The following is a 17,250-nucleotide window of genomic DNA, read 5'->3' as shown; positions in this document are numbered from 1 at the left end:
GGGGGGGGGTCTCTCTCTGGGTGGGGTGGGGGGCGGGTCTCTCTCTGGGTGGGGTGGGGGGGGGTCTCTCTCTGGGTGGGGTGGGGGGGGGGTCTCTCTCTGGGTGGGGTGGGGGGGGGGTCTCTCTCTGGGTGGGGTGGGGGGGGGGTCTCTCTCTGGGTGGGGTGGGGGGGGGTCTCTCTCTGGGTGGGGGTGGGGGGGGGGGGGTCTCTCTCTGGGTGGGGGGGGGGTCTCTCTCTGGGTGGGGGGGTTCTCTCCCTCTCTCTCTGACCCCGGGCTCGGTTTGTGTTGCAGGCCGGCGGGATGCTGCTGCAGGCGGCCCGGGGAGCGGCCCCTCTCTCCCTCCTCGTCCTCCTGCTCTGCGGCCCGGGGCTGGGCTGCCCCTCCGCCTGCCGCTGCTGGAGCTCCAACCGGACGGTGAGCTGCTCGGAGCGGGGCCTGGAGGCGGTGCCGCGGGGGATCCCGGCCGGGACCCGGGCGCTGGACCTGAGCGGGAACCGGCTGGAGCGGCCCGAGTGGCCGCGGGCGCTGGGCCGGCGGCTGGAGGAGCTGGAGCTGGGCGGGAACCGGCTGCGGGAGCTGGAGGCCGGCTGGCTGTCGGGCCTGGAGCGGCTGCGGGCGCTGGGCCTGCGGGACAACCGGCTCCGCTACCTGGAGCCCGGCGCGCTGAGCGGCCTGGCCGCCCTCCGCAGCCTGGAGCTGGGCGGGAACCCGCTGCTGGTGCTGCGGGACCACACCTTCCGCGGCCTGGCCGCCCTGCAGCGCCTGAGCCTGGGCTCCCCGGGCCTGGCCTACATCGGCCCGCAGGCCTGGGCCGGCCTGGCCGCCCTGCGGCACCTCACCCTCCGCGGGGCCGCCCTGGAGCGGCCGCCCGGCCTGCTGGGCCCGCTGGCCAACCTCAGCGCCCTGCGCCTGCTGGGCCTGCCCCGGCCGCCCGCCCTGCTGGGCCGCCCCTTCCGCGGCCTGGCCCGCCTCCGCCTGCTGGAGATCGACGGCTGGACCTCGCTGCGGGAGCTAGGCCCCGACTGCCTCCTGGGCCTCGATTTGCTCTGGCTGTCCGTCACCCGCTGCAACCTGAGCGCGGTGCCGTACGCCACCTTGCGGACGCAGGCGCAGCTGCGCTTCCTCAACCTGTCCCACAATCCCATCGGCGCCATCCGCGGAGCGCTGCTGCAGCACGTCACGCGGCTGGAGGAGCTGCGATTGGTCGGCGCCCGCCTCAGCGTCATCCATGACGCGGCCTTCCGGGGCCTGACGAGCTTCCGCTTCCTGGACGTCTCGGCCAATCAGCTGACCAGCCTGCCGCAGGCCGCCTTCCGCTCGGTGGCGGCGCTCCAGAGCCTGGGCCTCGGCCTCAACCCGCTGGCCTGCGACTGCCGCCTGCTCTGGCTGGCCCGCCGCCGCCAGCGCGTCCGCCTGCTGCCCCCGGCCCCGGCCTGCGCCTCCCCGGCCCCGCTGCGCGGCCGCCGCCTGGCCGAGCTGGCCGACTCGCCGCTGCCCGGGGCCTTCAGCTGCCGCAAGCCGCGGATCCGCGACAAGAGGCCGCAGCGCCTGTCCGCCCGCGAGGGCCAGGCCGTCACCCTGCGCTGCGCGGCCGACGGACAGCCGCCCCCCGACATCCTGTGGCTCAACCCCCGGCGCCAGCGCCTGGGCCTCCCGCAGCCCGAGGCCGGCTTCCCCCTGCTCCCCGCCGGGCCCGCCCTGGGCCGCAGCCGCCTGCTGCCCGACGGCAGCCTGGAGATCGCCTCGGTCCGGCGCCTCGACTCCGGCACCTACCGCTGCGTGGCCCGCAACGCCGGCGGCAACGACACGGCCTCGGCCTCGCTGCAGGTGCGGCCGCTCACCTCGCAGGAGCTGGGCCTGGCCGGTCGCTCGGCCTCCCGGGCTCGGGCCGGCCTGCGGCCCGGATACCCCTTCGACACGCAGACGCTGCTGGTCGCCACCACCATGGGCTTCGCCTCCTTCTTCACCGTGGTGTCGGTCTGCTTCACGCTGCTCTTCATCTGGAGCCGGGCCAGCGGGCCCATCAAACACAACAACATCCAGGTGGACTTTGTGCCGCACGGGGGCGGTGGCGGCGGCGGAGGAGGCGACGGCGACGAGGCCAAGTTCAACATGAAGATGGTGTGAAAGGTCATCGCGCCGCTTCAGCGACGTCACGGCGTCCACGCAGTGATGTCGGCTCCGGCCGCCGGGAAAAGACTCCGCCCATTGACTGACGTCATCGCCCAATATCCCCGCCCATTGACAGACGTCATCGTCTATTATCCCCGCCCATTGACCGCCGTCATCGCCCATTATAACCCCGCCCATTGACTGACGTCATCGCCCATTAACCCCGACCATTGACTGACGTCATCGCCCATTAACCCCGCCCATTGACTGACGTCATCTCCCATTGACTGACGTCATCGCCCATTAACCCCGCCCATTGACCGACGTCATCGTCCATTAACCCTGCCCACTCACTGACGTATTTGTTGCTTAGCCCCGCCCATTGTCCAACGTCATTGTCCCTTAGTGCCGCCCCCAGTGACGTCATTGTCCGTTTGCTCCGCCCATTGATGGACGTCATTGTCAGCTCCGCTGACTGGACATCTTCGCCCCTTCGCTCTGCCCACCGACTGACGTCATCATCCCTGAGCCCCGCACATTGGTGGGCGACATTGTCCTTTAGCCCCGCCCATTGACCAACGTAACCACCCCTTCACCCCGCCCACTGGCAGGACAACGTCACTGGAATCGCTCCGCCTCTATTTACGTCACGGCCACGCGCACTCTGCATTGTTCAATAAAAACCTCTTGAAAATGAGAATCGAGAATTTTCACCTTAATGAACAGACGGGGGGGGATTAGAAACAGACGGGGGGATTAGAAACAGACGGGGGGATTAGAAACAGACAGGGGGATTAGAAACAGACGGGGGGATTAGAAACAGACGGGGGGATTAGAAACAGACGGGGGGATTAGAAACAGACAGGGGGGATTAGAAACAGACGGGGGATTAGAAACAGACGGGGGGTATTAGAAACAGACGGGGGGATTAGAAACAGACAGGGGGGGATTAGAAACAGACAGGGGGTATTAGAAACAGACGGGGGGATTAGAAACAGACGGGGGGATTAGAAACAGACAGGGGGGATTAGAAACAGACGGGGGATTAGAAACAGACAGGGGGTATTAGAAACAGACGGGGGGATTAGAAACAGACGGGGGGATTAGAAACAGACAGGGGGTATTAGAAACAGACAGGGGGGATTAGAAACAGACAGGGGGATTAGAAACAGACAGGGGGATTAGAAACAGACGGGGGGATTAGAAACAGACAGGGAGATTACAAACAGACAGGGGGGATTAGAAACAGACAGGGGGATTAGAAACAGACAGGGGGATTAGAAACAGACAGGGGGGGATTAGAAACAGACAGGGGGGATTAGAAACAGACAGGGGGGATTAGAAACAGACAGGGGGATTAGAAACAGACAGGGAGGGGGATTAGAAACAGACAGGGGGGATTAGAAACAGACGGGGGATTAGAAACAGACAGGGGGATTAGAAACAGACAGGGGGGATTAGAAACAGACGGGGGATTAGAAACAGACAGGGGGATTAGAAACAGACAGGGGGATTAGAAACAGACAGGAGGGGATTAGGAACAGACGGGGGCGATTGGAAACAGACAGGGGGGATTAGAAACAGACAGGAGGAATTAGAAACAGACAGGGGGATTAGAAACAGACAGGGGGACTAGAAACAGACGGGGGATTAGAAACAGACGGGGGGATTAGAAACAGACGGGGGGGGATTAGAAACAGACGGGGGGGATTAGAAACAGACGGGGGGGATTAGAAACAGACGGGGGATTAGAAACAGACAGGGGTATTAGAAACAGACAGGGGGGATTAGAAACAGACAGGGGGATTAGAAACAGACAGGGGGATTAGAAACAGACAGGGGGGATTAGAAACAGACAGGGGGATTAGAAACAGACAGGGGGGATTAGAAACAGACGGGGGATTAGAAACAGACAGGGGGATTAGAAACAGACAGGAGGGGATTAGGAACAGACGGGGGCGATTGGAAACAGACAGGGGGGATTAGAAACAGACAGGAGGAATTAGAAACAGACAGGGGGGATTAGAAACAGACGGGGGATTAGAAACAGACGGGGGGATTAGAAACAGACGGGGATTAGAAACAGACAGGGGGGGTTAGAAACAGACAGGGGGAATTAGAAACAGACCGGGGGGATTAGAAACACAGGGGGGATTAGAAACAGACGGGGGATTAGAAACAGACAGGGGGGATTAGAAACAGACGGGGATTAGAAACAGACAGGGGGATTAGAAACAGACGGGGGATTAGAAACAGACAGGGGGGATTAGAAACAGACAGGGGGGATTAGAAACAGACAGGGGGAATTAGAAACAGACGGGGAATTAGAAACAGACAGGGGGGATTAGAAACAGACAGGGGGGATTAGAAACAGACAGGGGGGATTAGAAACAGACAGGAGGAATTAGAAACAGAGAGGGGGGATTAGAAACAGACAGGGGGATTAGAAACAGGCAGGGGGGATTAGAAACAGACGGGGATTAGAAACAGACAGGGGGGGTTAGAAACAGACAGGGGGAATTAGAAACAGACCGGGGGGATTAGAAACACAGGGGGGATTAGAAACAGACGGGGGATTAGAAACAGACGGGGGGATTAGAAATAGACAGAGGAATTAGAAACAGACAGGGGGATTAGAAACAGACAGGAGGAATTAGAAACAGACAGGAGGAATTAGAAACAGACAGGAGGAATTAGAAACAGACAGGGCGATTAGATAGACGGGGGGATTAGAAACAGACAGGGGATTAGATACAGACAGGGGGGATTAGAAACAGACAGGGGGGATTAGATACTGACGGGGGGGATTAGAAACAGACAGGAGGGATTAGAAACAGACAGGGGGGGATTAGAAACCGACAGGGGTATTAGAAACAGACAGGGGGAATTAGAAACAGACAGGGGGATTAGAAACAGACGGGGGATTAGAAACAGACAGGGGGATTAGAAACAGTCGGGGGGGATTAGAAACAGACAGGGGGAATTAGAAACAGACAGGGGGAATTAGAAACAGACAGGGGGGATTAGAAACAGACAGGGGGTATTAGAAACAGACAGGGGGATTAGAAACAGTCAGGGCGATTAGATACAGACAGGGGGGGAGATTAGAAACAGACAGGGGGATTAGATACAGACGGGGGGGCGGGATTAGAAACAAACGGGGGATTAGAAACAGACAGGGGGATTAGATACAGATAGCGGGTGGATTAGAAACAGACGGGGGATTAGAAACAGACAGGGGGATTAGAAATAGACAAGGGGATTAGAAACAGACGGGGGATTAGAAACAGACAGGGGGATTAGAAACAGACATGGCGATTAGATAGACGGGGGGGATTAGAAACAGACAGGGGGGATTAGAAACAGACAGGGGGGTATTAGAAACAGACAGGAGGGATTAGAAACAGACAGGGGGGGATTAGAAACCGACAGGGGTATTAGAAACAGACAGGGGGATTAGAAACAGACGGGGGATTAGAAACAGACGGGGGATTAGAAACAGACAGGGGGATTAGAAACAGTCGGGGGGGATTAGAAACAGACAGGGGGAATTAGAAACAGACAGGGGGAATTAGAAACAGACAGGGGGAATTAGAAACAGACAGGGGGGATTAGAAACAGACAGGGGGTATTAGAAACAGACAGGGGGATTAGAAACAGTCAGGGCGATTAGATACAGACAGGGGGGGAGATTAGAAACAGACAGGGGGATTAGATACAGACGGGGGGGCGGGATTAGAAACAAACGGGGGATTAGAAACAGACAGGGGGATTAGATACAGATAGCGGGGGGATTAGAAACAGACGGGGGATTAGAAACAGACAGGGGGATTAGAAATAGACAAGGGGATTAGAAACAGACGGGGGATTAGAAACAGACAGGGGATTAGAAACAGACAGGGGGATTAGAAACAGACATGGCGATTAGATAGACGGGGGGGATTAGAAACAGACAGGGGGATTAGATACAGACGGGGGGATTAGAAATAGACAGGGGGGATTAGAAACAGACAGGGGGATTAGATACAGACAGGGGGGGATTAGATACAGACAGGGGGGGATTAGAAACAGACAGGAAGGATTAGAAACAGACAGGGGGGGATTAGAAACCGACAGGGGTATTAGAAACAGACAGGGGGAATTAGAAACAGACAGGGGATTAGAAACAGACGGGGGGATTAGAAACAGACGGGGGGATTAGAAACAGTCGGGGGGGATTAGAAACAGACAGCGGGGATTAGAAACAGACAGCGGGGATTAGAAACAGACAGGGGGGATTAGAAACAGACAGGGCGATTAGAAACAGACAGGGCGATTAGAAACAGACAGGGCGATTAGATACAGACGGGGGGAGATTAGAAACAGACAGGGGGATCAGATACAGATGGGGGGGGATTAGAAACAAACAGGGGATTAGAAACAGACAGGGGAGATTAGAAACAGACAGGGGGATTAGATACAGACGGAGGGGGATTAGAAACAGACGGGGGTTTAGAAACAGACGGGGGATTAGAAACAGACAGGGGGATTAGACACAGACAGGGGGATTAGAAACAGACGGGGGATTAGAAACAGACGGGGGATTAGAAACAGACGGGGGATTAGAAACAGACAAGGGGATTAGAAACAGACGGGGGGATTAGAAACAGACGGGGGATTAGAAACAGACGGGGGATTAGAAACAGACAGGGCGATTAGATAGACGGGGGGATTAGAAACAGACAGGGGGATCAGATACAGACAGGGGGGATTAGAAACAGTCGGGGGGATTAGAAACAGACAGGGGGAATTAGAAACTGACGGGGGGGGCTGAGGAATGTTGCGTGGGCGAATGGGGCAACCAATGGTGCACAGCAAGATCCCACAGGTAGCAAGGAGATGATTGGACAGTTAATCTGCATCTTTCGGGAAGAAAATCTGCAGTCCTTACCCCGGTCTGGCCTACATGTGACTCCAGAGCCACAGCAATGTGGTTGACTCTGAACAAGGGCAACTAGGGATGGGCAATAAATGCTGGACCCAGCCAACGACACCCATGTCTCACGAGTGAACAGCAAAGCCCCTCTTCACCATCTCAGAATGTGACTTATCTGAGGGACTATCATCCATTCCCGGCTTGGGTCACTGTCTGTGTGGAGTTTGCACATTCTCCTCGTGTCTGCGTGGGTTTCCTCCGGGTGCTCCGGTTTCCTCCCACAGTCCAAAGATGTGCGGGTTAGGTTGATTGGCCATGCTAAAATTGCCCCTTAGTGTCCTGAGATGCGTAGGTTAGAGGGATTAGTGGGTAGATATGGGGACAGGGCCTGGGTGGGATTGTGGTCGGTGCAGACTCGATGGGCTGAATGGCCTCTTTCTGTACTGTAGGGTTTCTATGATTTCTATGATTTCTAAATCCCTCCCCCCCCCCCCCCCCCCCCCCCGACTCCTTTCCAGCTCGAACTGGGGTCTGTCCTGAACACCAGACTTATCAATTCCATTTATCTTTCTGCAGAGTGCAGGGGTCACACTCACACGGCCTCCAAGGCCACCCTCAAATGGTACCAAGTCTTAAGGCTATTCAGTGAGCAGCACTAACCCTGACCCGGGGGATGATCAGTCAGGGATCTCTGCCCCTCCCCATCTGTCCAACCTCCGTCTCTGCCCTCCACCTCCATCCCCCCCATTTCCCTCCACCTCCATCCCCCCCATTCCCTCCTCCTCTCTCTCACTCATCTTTCTTTCCCTTTTCGTCCTTTCACCCCTCTTCCTCCCTCCTAATTCCCACCACCTGCCTCACAATCCCTTGTCCTGTCCTTTACCCTCCCTCCAGCCCCCAGTCTCCAGCGGCCCCTCCTGACCTTGGAGTTCTGCCCCAGCGACTGAGCTGCGTTTTATTCGTGAAGCGGCGCTGTCCCCACCCAGAGAGGGCGAGAGTCTGTATGGGTCACCGTCGATCGATCCACCCGATCACAGATCGGCGAGGGCTAGCTGTCCAGACTGTTCAGCTAATGCAATATTATCAATTTGGAGTGATTTACGGAAAGGGTTTTTGAGTAAAGAGAAGCAGTAATGGCCCGGTCGGTAATTAACCTGACTGATGAATATAAATCTGCAGAAACTTAACTGCAACTTCAGATCGTGCTGATGTAAATCCATCAGTGGAGAGGTGGGTGCTGGGGGAGGGCAGTGAGGGGACAATCTGTCTCTGACACTGAGCACAGTAAGAAGTCTCACAACACCAGGTTAAAGTCCAACAGGTTTATTTGGTAGCAAATACCATAAGCTTTCAGAGCACAGCTCCTTGAAGGAGCTGTGCTCCGAAAGCTTATTGTATTTGCTACCAAATAAACCTGTTGGACTTTAACCTGGTGTTGTGAGACTTCTTACTGTGCTTACCCCAGTCCAACGCCGGCATCTCCACATCATGTCTGACACTGAGCACAGTACGCCACTCCAGCCATCAGCACAGTCCCTTGGGCAGCTCCGGCTGAGAATCCAACTCCACTCACCTGGACTTGACCCTCCGGTGTGTGCCGAGTGTGGATTCAGTTATACCCTGGATCGCGTGGAGGTATTGTCCTTACAAACAAAATGAAGCCCTCGGGTGGACACTAAGGGGCCTCACAGCGCCAGGGACCCGGGTTCGATTCCCGGCCTCGGGTCGCTGTCTGTGCGGAGTCTGCACGTTCTCCCCGTGTCTGCGTGGGTTTCCTCCGGGTGCTCCAGTTTCCTCCCACAGTCCAAAGATGTGTATGTTTCGATGGATTGACCATGCTAAATTGCCCCATAGTGTCCAAAGATATGCAGGTCAGGTGGATTGGCTATGCTAAATTGCCCCTTATTGTCCAAAGATGTGTAGGTTAGGTGGATTGGCCATGTTAAATTGCCACTTATTGTCCAAAGATGTGTAGGTTGGGTGGATTGGCTATGCTAAATTGCCCCTTATTATCCAAAGATGTGCAGGTTAGGTGGATTGGCCATGCTAAATTGCCCCTTATTGTCCAAAGATGTGTAGGTTAGGGGGATTGGCCATGCTAAATTGCCCCTTATTATCCAAAGATGTGCAGGTTAGGTGGATTGGCCATGCTAAATTGCCCCTTATTGTCCAAAGATGTGTAGGTTAGGGGGATTGGCCATGCTAAATTGCCCCTTAGTGTCCAAAGATGTGCAGGTTTGGGGGTGGGGGGAATTAGCAGGGTACATATGTGGGGTTATGGGGATAGGATCTGAGTGGGATGCTCCGTCGGAGAGTGGGTGCAGACACGATGGGCCGAATGGCCTGCTTCTGCACCATCAGGATTCAATGGGCGGGATATTCCAGCCATGCTTGCCCCAAAACTGGAAAATCCTGCCCAAGGCCAATGGACCTTTGCATGGTCCACCGCCACCCCTCCCACCCCCGCACCCCTCCCCCTCCCCCTCCCTTCCCCCTGTCCGCTACGATTCCCTTGGTGGGCGGGACGGGAGAATTCCGCCCAATCACTCAGCCCTAGTCAGTCTCGGGCGGGGCTGAGGAATGTTGCGTGGGCGAATGGGGCAACCAATGGTGCACAGCAAGATCCCACAGGTAGCAAGGAGATGATTGGACAGTTAATCTGCATCTTTCATTTCTCGGTTGAGGGGCACTGGGGAGAAACCCTCCCACCAGGAAATACTTCCTAAAATCTCCTTGCCATCTCCCCCCGCCGACCCTCTTGTCATGCATGGTTTGACATCTTGGACGGACAGTCCCATGAGTCAGTCAGGAGGGCTCCTCCGACAGGGAAGCACACCCTCTGTGCAGTGGGCGAGTGCGATCCCACATCATGGGCTCCAGTTTCGAACACAAGATTCCAAAGCCTGGTTTTCCTTCCTGGTTTGCCCTGGATTTTGAGGTGCTCCACTTGCTCGGTGAATGAGGTCAGCTACAGGCAGGGGGTTGGCTGAGAGTGAGTGATTGTACAGTCAGACGCAGAGACGCTCTCGCACCATCTATTATTCACTAAGTGAGCCATTAAAGCATTAGGAAAGCTTGGGAGGAGCAGAAAGCTATCGGATTTAGACGGTCTTACCCTGATTCCCATCGACAGGACACAACGTTCCCCAGAATGGGAACACCGGCCATCATTACTCAAATACATCACCACATGGAGCTGCCCAGCCTCCGGTCAACAATACCAGGCCTGGACTCAGTCTCGGGGAGTCAGGGTGAAGGGATTAGTAAAGGGTTTGGTGTGAACAATTCAGGGAAATTTAAGGTAATTCTCCTCATCGGTACCAGTTTAGAAATTCCCAGATGTTTGAACATGTGGATTCTGAATTCTCTACCCCTGGGTTACTGGTCCCAGGAACACACCCAGATTATCACCCATTCACCCCCAGGGATTCTGTACAATGGGAGGCAGTGGGAAGAACTTTGATCCAATGGGAGCAGGGCGGCGTTTACTGATGGCGGGGCTGCGTTGACCGAGGGCGGGGCTGCGTTGACCGAGGGCGGGGCTGCGTTGACCGAGGGCGGGGCTGCGTTGACCGAGGGCGGGGCTGCGTTGACCGAGGGCGGGGCTGCGTTGACCGAGGGCGGGGCTGTGTTGACCGAGGGCGGGGCTGCGTTGACCGAGGGCGGGGCTGCGTTGACCGAGGGCGGGCTGTGTTGACCGAGGGCAGGGCTGCGTTGACCGAGGGCGGGGCTGCGTTGACCGAGGGCGGGGCTGCGTTGACCGAGGGCGGGGCTGCGTTGACCGAGGGCGGGGCTGCGTTGACCGAGGGCGGGGCTGTGTTGACCGAGGGCGGGGCTGTGTTGACCGAGGGCGGGGCTGCGTTGACCGAGGGCGGGCTGTGTTGACCGAGGGCGGGGCTGCGTTGACCGAGGGCGGGGCTGTGTTGACCGAGGGCGGGGCTGTGTTGACCGAGGGCGGGGCTGCGTTTACCAAGAGCGGGGCTGCGTTTACCAAGTGCGGCGGTGTGTTTACTGAGGATGGGGGTGCGTTTACTGAGGTCGGGGCTGCGTTGACGGAGGGCGGGGCTGTGTTGACCGAGGGCGGGGCTGTGTTGACCGAGGGCGGGGCTGCGTTGACCGAGGGCGGGGCTGTGTTGACCGAGGGCGGGGCTGTGTTGACCGAGGGCGGGGCTGTGTTGACCGAGGGCAGGGCTGCGTTGACCGAGGGCGGGGCTGCGTTGACCGAGGGCGGGGCTGCGTTGACCGAGGGCGGGGCTGCGTTGACCGAGGGCGGGGCTGCGTTGACCGAGGGCGGGGCTGCGTTGACCGAGGGCGGGGCTGCGTTGACCGAGGGCGGGGCTGCGTTGACCGAGGGCGGGGCTGCGTTGACCGAGGGCGGGGCTGCGTTGACCGAGGGCGGGGCTGCGTTGACCGAGGGCGGGGCTGTGTTGACCGAGGGCGGGGCTGCGTTGACCGAGGGCGGGGCTGTGTTGACCGAGGGCGGGGCTGCGTTTACCAAGAGCGGGGCTGCGTTTACCAAGTGCGGCGGTGTGTTTACTGAGGATGGGGGTGCGTTTACTGAGGTCGGGGCTGCGTTGACGGAGGGCGGGGCTGCGTTGACCGAGGGCAGGGCTGCGTATACCAAGGGCAGGGCTGCGTATACCGAGGGCAGGGCTGCGTTTACCGAGAACAAACAAACAAACACACACACACACAGATACTCACAGACACACACTCACCCCAGGCTGGAATGGAACCCGGATCCTTGGCACTGTGCTATCCACTGTGCCACCCAAGAGAGAGCCTGTTTTTACCAGGGAACCTGGCTGTGTTTGCTGGGGAACACTGATCTCAGCTCCTGCGTCTTGTTGTACCTCATAGAATCATAAAATCCCTACAGTGCAGGAGAGGCCACAGAGTATCTCACCCCGGCCCCCTCCCCCGTCCTATCCCCGGAACCCGTTAGGCGAATTGGCCGTGCTAAATTCTCCCTCAGTGTACCTGAACAGGTGCCGAAGCGTGGCGACTAGGGGATTTTCACAGTAACTTCATTGCAGTGTTAATGAAAACCTACCTGTGACTAATAAATAAACTTTACTTTATTTTACTTTACCCTATACATTGTTCATGGCCAATCTCCCTAACCTGCACACCTTTGGACCGTGGGAGGAAACCGGAGCACCCGGAGGAAACCCACGCAGACACGGGGAGAACGCGCAGACTCCGCACAGACAGTGACCCGAGGCCGGGAATCGAACCCGGGTCCCTGGCGCTGTGAGGCAGCAGTGCTAACCACTGTACCACCCACCTAGCCGAACATGAATGAGAAGTCTGCAAGCACTTTCGACAAAGTGAAGCATGCGGAATCTATTTGTGTTTGTATGGTACGCTGTATGAGCTGGTTTGCGAGCCCCGGACCAGGCAGGCAAGGCTGAAAGCTGTGTAACCTACTTTTCACGCACCGCTGATGGAATTAGCCTCTGTTCAGCTCACTTCGCTCGATTCACATTAAGGTCAGCCTGATTTCTGCAACAACAGATCACCTAGCAACCCTCAGAGCACTCAGCTTTCCTGGCCCTTCCTGCAGGAGTGCCTGTAACGTGGGGAGGGGGGGGGGGTGAGATTCCCTTCCTGACATGCTGACCTTCACCCTCACACAGGAGCACTGTGCCCTGAACCTAATAAACTAATGGGGTGACTGAGGCGACCTTAATGTTAATCGATCACATTTAACCTCAGAGAGCCCGAAGAGAGAGCAGGCGGTCAGCAGCTCCGACACCCAGACTGACCAAACCAATACCCCGCACCGATATCCCCCGCACCGATACCCCCCGCACCGATATCCCCCGCACCGATATCCCCCTCACCGATACCCCCCGCACCGATATCCCCCTCACCGATACCCCCCGCACCGATACCCCCCTCACCGATACCCCCCGCACCGATACCCCCCGCACCGATATCCCCCGCACCGATATCCCCCGCACCGATATCCCCCGCACCGATATCCCCCGCACCGATATCCCCCGCACCGATATCCCCCGCACCGATATCCCCGCACCGATATCCCCGCACCGATATCCCCCGCACCGATATCCCCCGCACCGATATCCCCCACACCGATATCCCCCTCACCGATACCCCCAGCACCGATATCCCCGCACCGATATCCCCTGGACCAATACCCCCGCACCGATATCCCCGCACCGATACCCCCGCACCGATACCCCCCGCACCGATATCTCCCGCTCCGATATCTCCCGCTCCGATATCCCCCTCACCGATATCCCCCTCACCGATACCCCCGCACCGATACCCCCCGCACCGATACCCCCCGCACCGATATCCCCCGCACCGATATCCCCCGCACCGATACCCCCGCACCGATACCCCCCTCACCGATATCCCCCGCACCGATATCCCCCGCACCGATACCCCCGCACCGATACCCCCCTCACCGATATCCCCCGCACCGATATCCCCCTCACCGATACCCCCCGCACCGATATCCCCCGCACCGATATCCCCCGCACCGATATCTCCCGCACCCACACTTTTATCTCTATCCAGGCCTCTCAGTATCCTGGAAGTTTCAATAAGTTCCCCCCTCATCCTTCTAAACTCAATCGAGTACAGACCCAGATTTCTCAACTGCCCCACATATGACAAATCCTTCATTCCAGGGATCATTCTTGTGAATCTCCTCTGGACCCCCTCCAAGGCCGGCACATCCTTCCTTAGATACGGGGCCTAAAACTGCTCACAATACTCCAAATGGGGTCTGACCAGAACCTTCTACAGCCTCAGCAGGACATCCCTGCTCTTGTATTCTAGCCCTCTGAGAAATGAATGCTAACATTGAATTTGCCTTCAAGATGATTATTTGGATAGAAGTGATGTGCAGGGATCAGTGGAAAAGGCAGGGGAATGGCATTCATCAAAACACAGGAGATAGGGGCAGGAGGAGGCCATTCGGCCCATCAAGCCTGCTCTGCCATTCATTACAATCATGGCTGATCGTCCAACTCAATAGCCTAATCCTGCTTTCTCCCCAAAACCTTTGACCCCGTTCACTCCAAGTGCTACATCCAGCCGCCTCCTGAATACATTCAATGTTTTGGCATCAGCTACTTCCTGTGGGAATGAATTCCACAGGCTCACCGGGTGAAGAAATGTCTCCTCACCTCCGTCCTAAATGGTCTCCCCCGAATCCTCAGACTGTGACCCCTGGTTCTGGACTCCCCCCACCATCGGGAACATCCTCCCTGCATCTACCCTGTCTAGGCCTGTTAGAATTTTATAAGTCTCTATGAGATTTCCCCCCTCATTCGTCTGAACTCCTGTGAAAACAATCCTAACCTAGTCAATCTCTCCTCATACAAAGAACAAAAGAACAAAGAAAATTACAGCACAGGAACAGGCCCTTCGGCCCTCCAAGCCTGCACCGACCATGCTGCCCGGCTGAACTAAAACCCCCTACCCTTCCGGGGACCGTATCCCTCTATTCCCATCCTATTCATGGATTTGTCCAGACGCCCCTTAAAACTCACTACCGTATCTATACATCAGTCATACTCAGTCATGATGCTCGTTTGGAGAGCCGGGGCAGGCTCGATGGGCCGAATGGCTTCCTTTTGCACCGTGACAATTCTGCGACGCAGTTATATAAAATGCAAATCTTCCCTTTTCCTGAAAACACATGTTCCCAAATATCGACAACGGAACGTTAAAGGACAACCGGATTAATTTCAATTTATTCACGTTTGTACACCTTGACTTGATGACCCTGGGTTACGGAGGTTCAGCCCTCAGGAAGAGTTCGAAGGTAGGGTGCAGCCCGTTACGTTCCAGGTCAAGGTGTAGAACTGTCTCTGGTCACCCAGCGCTGAGAGTTATCCAAGTCCCAGGCTGCTGCAACAGCTCCAAGCTGCTTTCAAACCCCCACGTTAGTTCCTGTCCCTTCTCTCGGAGGGAATGCTCAGTGCTGGCAGGAAACGTCACCCTGTACCCGCCCCCCCCCCCCCCCCCCCCCCCCCCCCCCCGCCACTCTCCTGCCCCATCATTGCATGGGCATGTAAGGCCAGCTGAAGCTGGCACCAGACAGCAGCATGTCCCTGATGAGAGTCTCGATCGGGGTCTTACCCACCAGGCGCACAAAGAAGAGCTGCTCGATGACGGGGGAGGAGACCGCTCGCAAGGAGGGTAACCGGAGCAGCAGTTTGCCAAATCGGTTGGGCTGGTTAGGGTACTGGTTGCGGCAGTAATCCTCCAGGGCGCACTGGCATTTCTCCTGAAGACTCTCCACGTGGGAGGGGTCCGAGAGACCGCAGGCATCTGCAGGGAAACACACCACAAGGACAGCCTTTACATCACGGTAACGTGAATCATAGAATCATAGAATCCGACAGTGCAGAAGGAGGCCATTCAGCCCATCGAGTCTGCACCGACCACAATCCCCACCCAGGCCCTATCCCCATAACCCCACATATTTACCCTGCTAATCCCCCTAGCATGGCCAATCCACCTAACCCACACATCTTTGGACACTAAGGGGCAACTTAGCATGGCCAATCCACCTAACCCACACATCTTTGGACACTAAGGGGCAATTTAGCATGGCCAATCCACCTAACCCACACATCTTTGGACACTAAGGGGCAATTTAGCATGGCCAATCCACCTAACCCACACATCTTTGGACACTAAGGGGCAATTTAGCATGGCCAATCCACCTAACCTGCACATCTCTGGACACTAAGGGGGCAATTTAGCATGGCCAATCCACCTAACCTGCACATCTTTGGACTGTGGGAGGAAACCGGAGCACCCGGAGGAAACCCATGCAGACACGGGGAGAATGTGCAGACTCCGCACAGACAGTGACCCGAGCCGGGAATCGAACCCGACTCCCTGGCGCTGTGAGGCAGCAGTGCTAACCACTGTGCCATCTTGCTGCCCTGCACCCTTCTCCACACGGCAACAGGTTTTGACCTTGCCATAGGGACATGTTCGGCACAACTTGTGGGGCCGAAGGGCCTGTTTTGTGCTGTAGTTTTTCTATTTTTTCTATGTTTCTAAATCCCCCCCCCCCGTTCCAGCAAGGAACATTTCAATTCTGATATCACCATTTCCTCATTCTTGGGAAGCTGGTATTGCCGGAAAGACTGGGATCTATCACCCATCCCAACCACACTGAGAATGTGAGGGTGGATCTGTATCTCTGTAAAAGAAGCCAGTTCAATTGGTTCTGCCGTTGGCCTGTCGCACCTCACCACCCTCATCCTCACCTTCCCAATTCACTGGGAGCAATGTTCCCGGGGGGTGGTAGGGAGTGGGGGGGGGGGTTTCCTGGTATTGCTCGTCTCTGGAAACTATCTGATATTCCCAATTCCCAGGTGCAGTTCCTGGTAATTGCAGCATACAGGGAGCATCTCCCAATATCTGAGAAACACTTCCCAATATTCCCAGTCTCCCCTGGGAGTGCTCTCTGACATTCCCAGTCACCAGGGAGCAGCTCTCCATATTCCACTTCCAGGGAACTTCTTGCCAGCATTCCTGGGAGTGCCTCCCAATATTCCTGGTCTCCCCAAGCTGTCGGAATCCCGGTATTCCGAGATTACAGGGAACAGCTTCCAATATTCCTGGATCATAGGAGCAACTCCCAATTTTCCTATTTCTAGGGAGTGATTCCTGAAATGGACATGAAGGGATTGGCGCTTCATCCATCCCAGATTGCAGGAATTGGAAACATGTGGATCGTGTCTGGGAGAGGGAGAGAGGTGCCTTTAGACCTCTGATTCCCACGTCTCTCCATCACTGGGAATTATCCACACCTCATGTCCAGGTCTGTTGTTGACTCATTGTTCGAGGCTGGTTGTTCTGATTAGTTGATAACCGCACATCATTGGATCGTGAAACTCCGAGGATGGTTAAACACTAACTCGGTAGACCTTGGTCATCTCAATTTCTATTTTCCAACACATTATTGTAGGATCTATTTAACCCTATTATGACTTTGCCCCTCTCAACTCACCTGTGTCTGAAACTCTCAGTCTCGCCTTCCTAACCTCCAGACACAATAATTCCAATAGGTGGATTGGCCATGCTAAATTACCCCTTAGTGTCAGGGGGACTCGCTAGGGTAAACGCATGGGGTTATGGGGTTATGGGTATTGGTGATAGGGCCTGGGTGGGATGCAGACTCGATGGGCCAAATGGCCTCTTTCTGCACTGTAGAATTC

The 17,250-nt window shown here is 56.5% G+C and overlaps 1 pseudogene across 1 annotated transcript; it reads left to right on the top strand.

Annotated features, from left to right (window-relative positions):
• Positions 1–303: 303 nt before the first annotated feature.
• On the top strand, positions 304–2,801 carry LOC144491112 (leucine-rich repeat and immunoglobulin-like domain-containing nogo receptor-interacting protein 1 pseudogene; annotated as a pseudogene). Its single transcript, XR_013497399.1, has one exon. The product of XR_013497399.1 is annotated as a leucine-rich repeat and immunoglobulin-like domain-containing nogo receptor-interacting protein 1 pseudogene (transcript).
• Positions 2,802–17,250: the final 14,449 nt, after the last annotated feature.

Source organism: Mustelus asterias, unplaced genomic scaffold (genome assembly GCF_964213995.1).
Source record: "Mustelus asterias unplaced genomic scaffold, sMusAst1.hap1.1 HAP1_SCAFFOLD_4468, whole genome shotgun sequence".
Taxonomy (NCBI): Eukaryota; Metazoa; Chordata; class Chondrichthyes; order Carcharhiniformes; family Triakidae; genus Mustelus; species Mustelus asterias.
The sequence above is the reverse complement of the archived record's forward strand: the minus strand, read 5'-3'. Positions and strand labels throughout refer to the sequence as shown.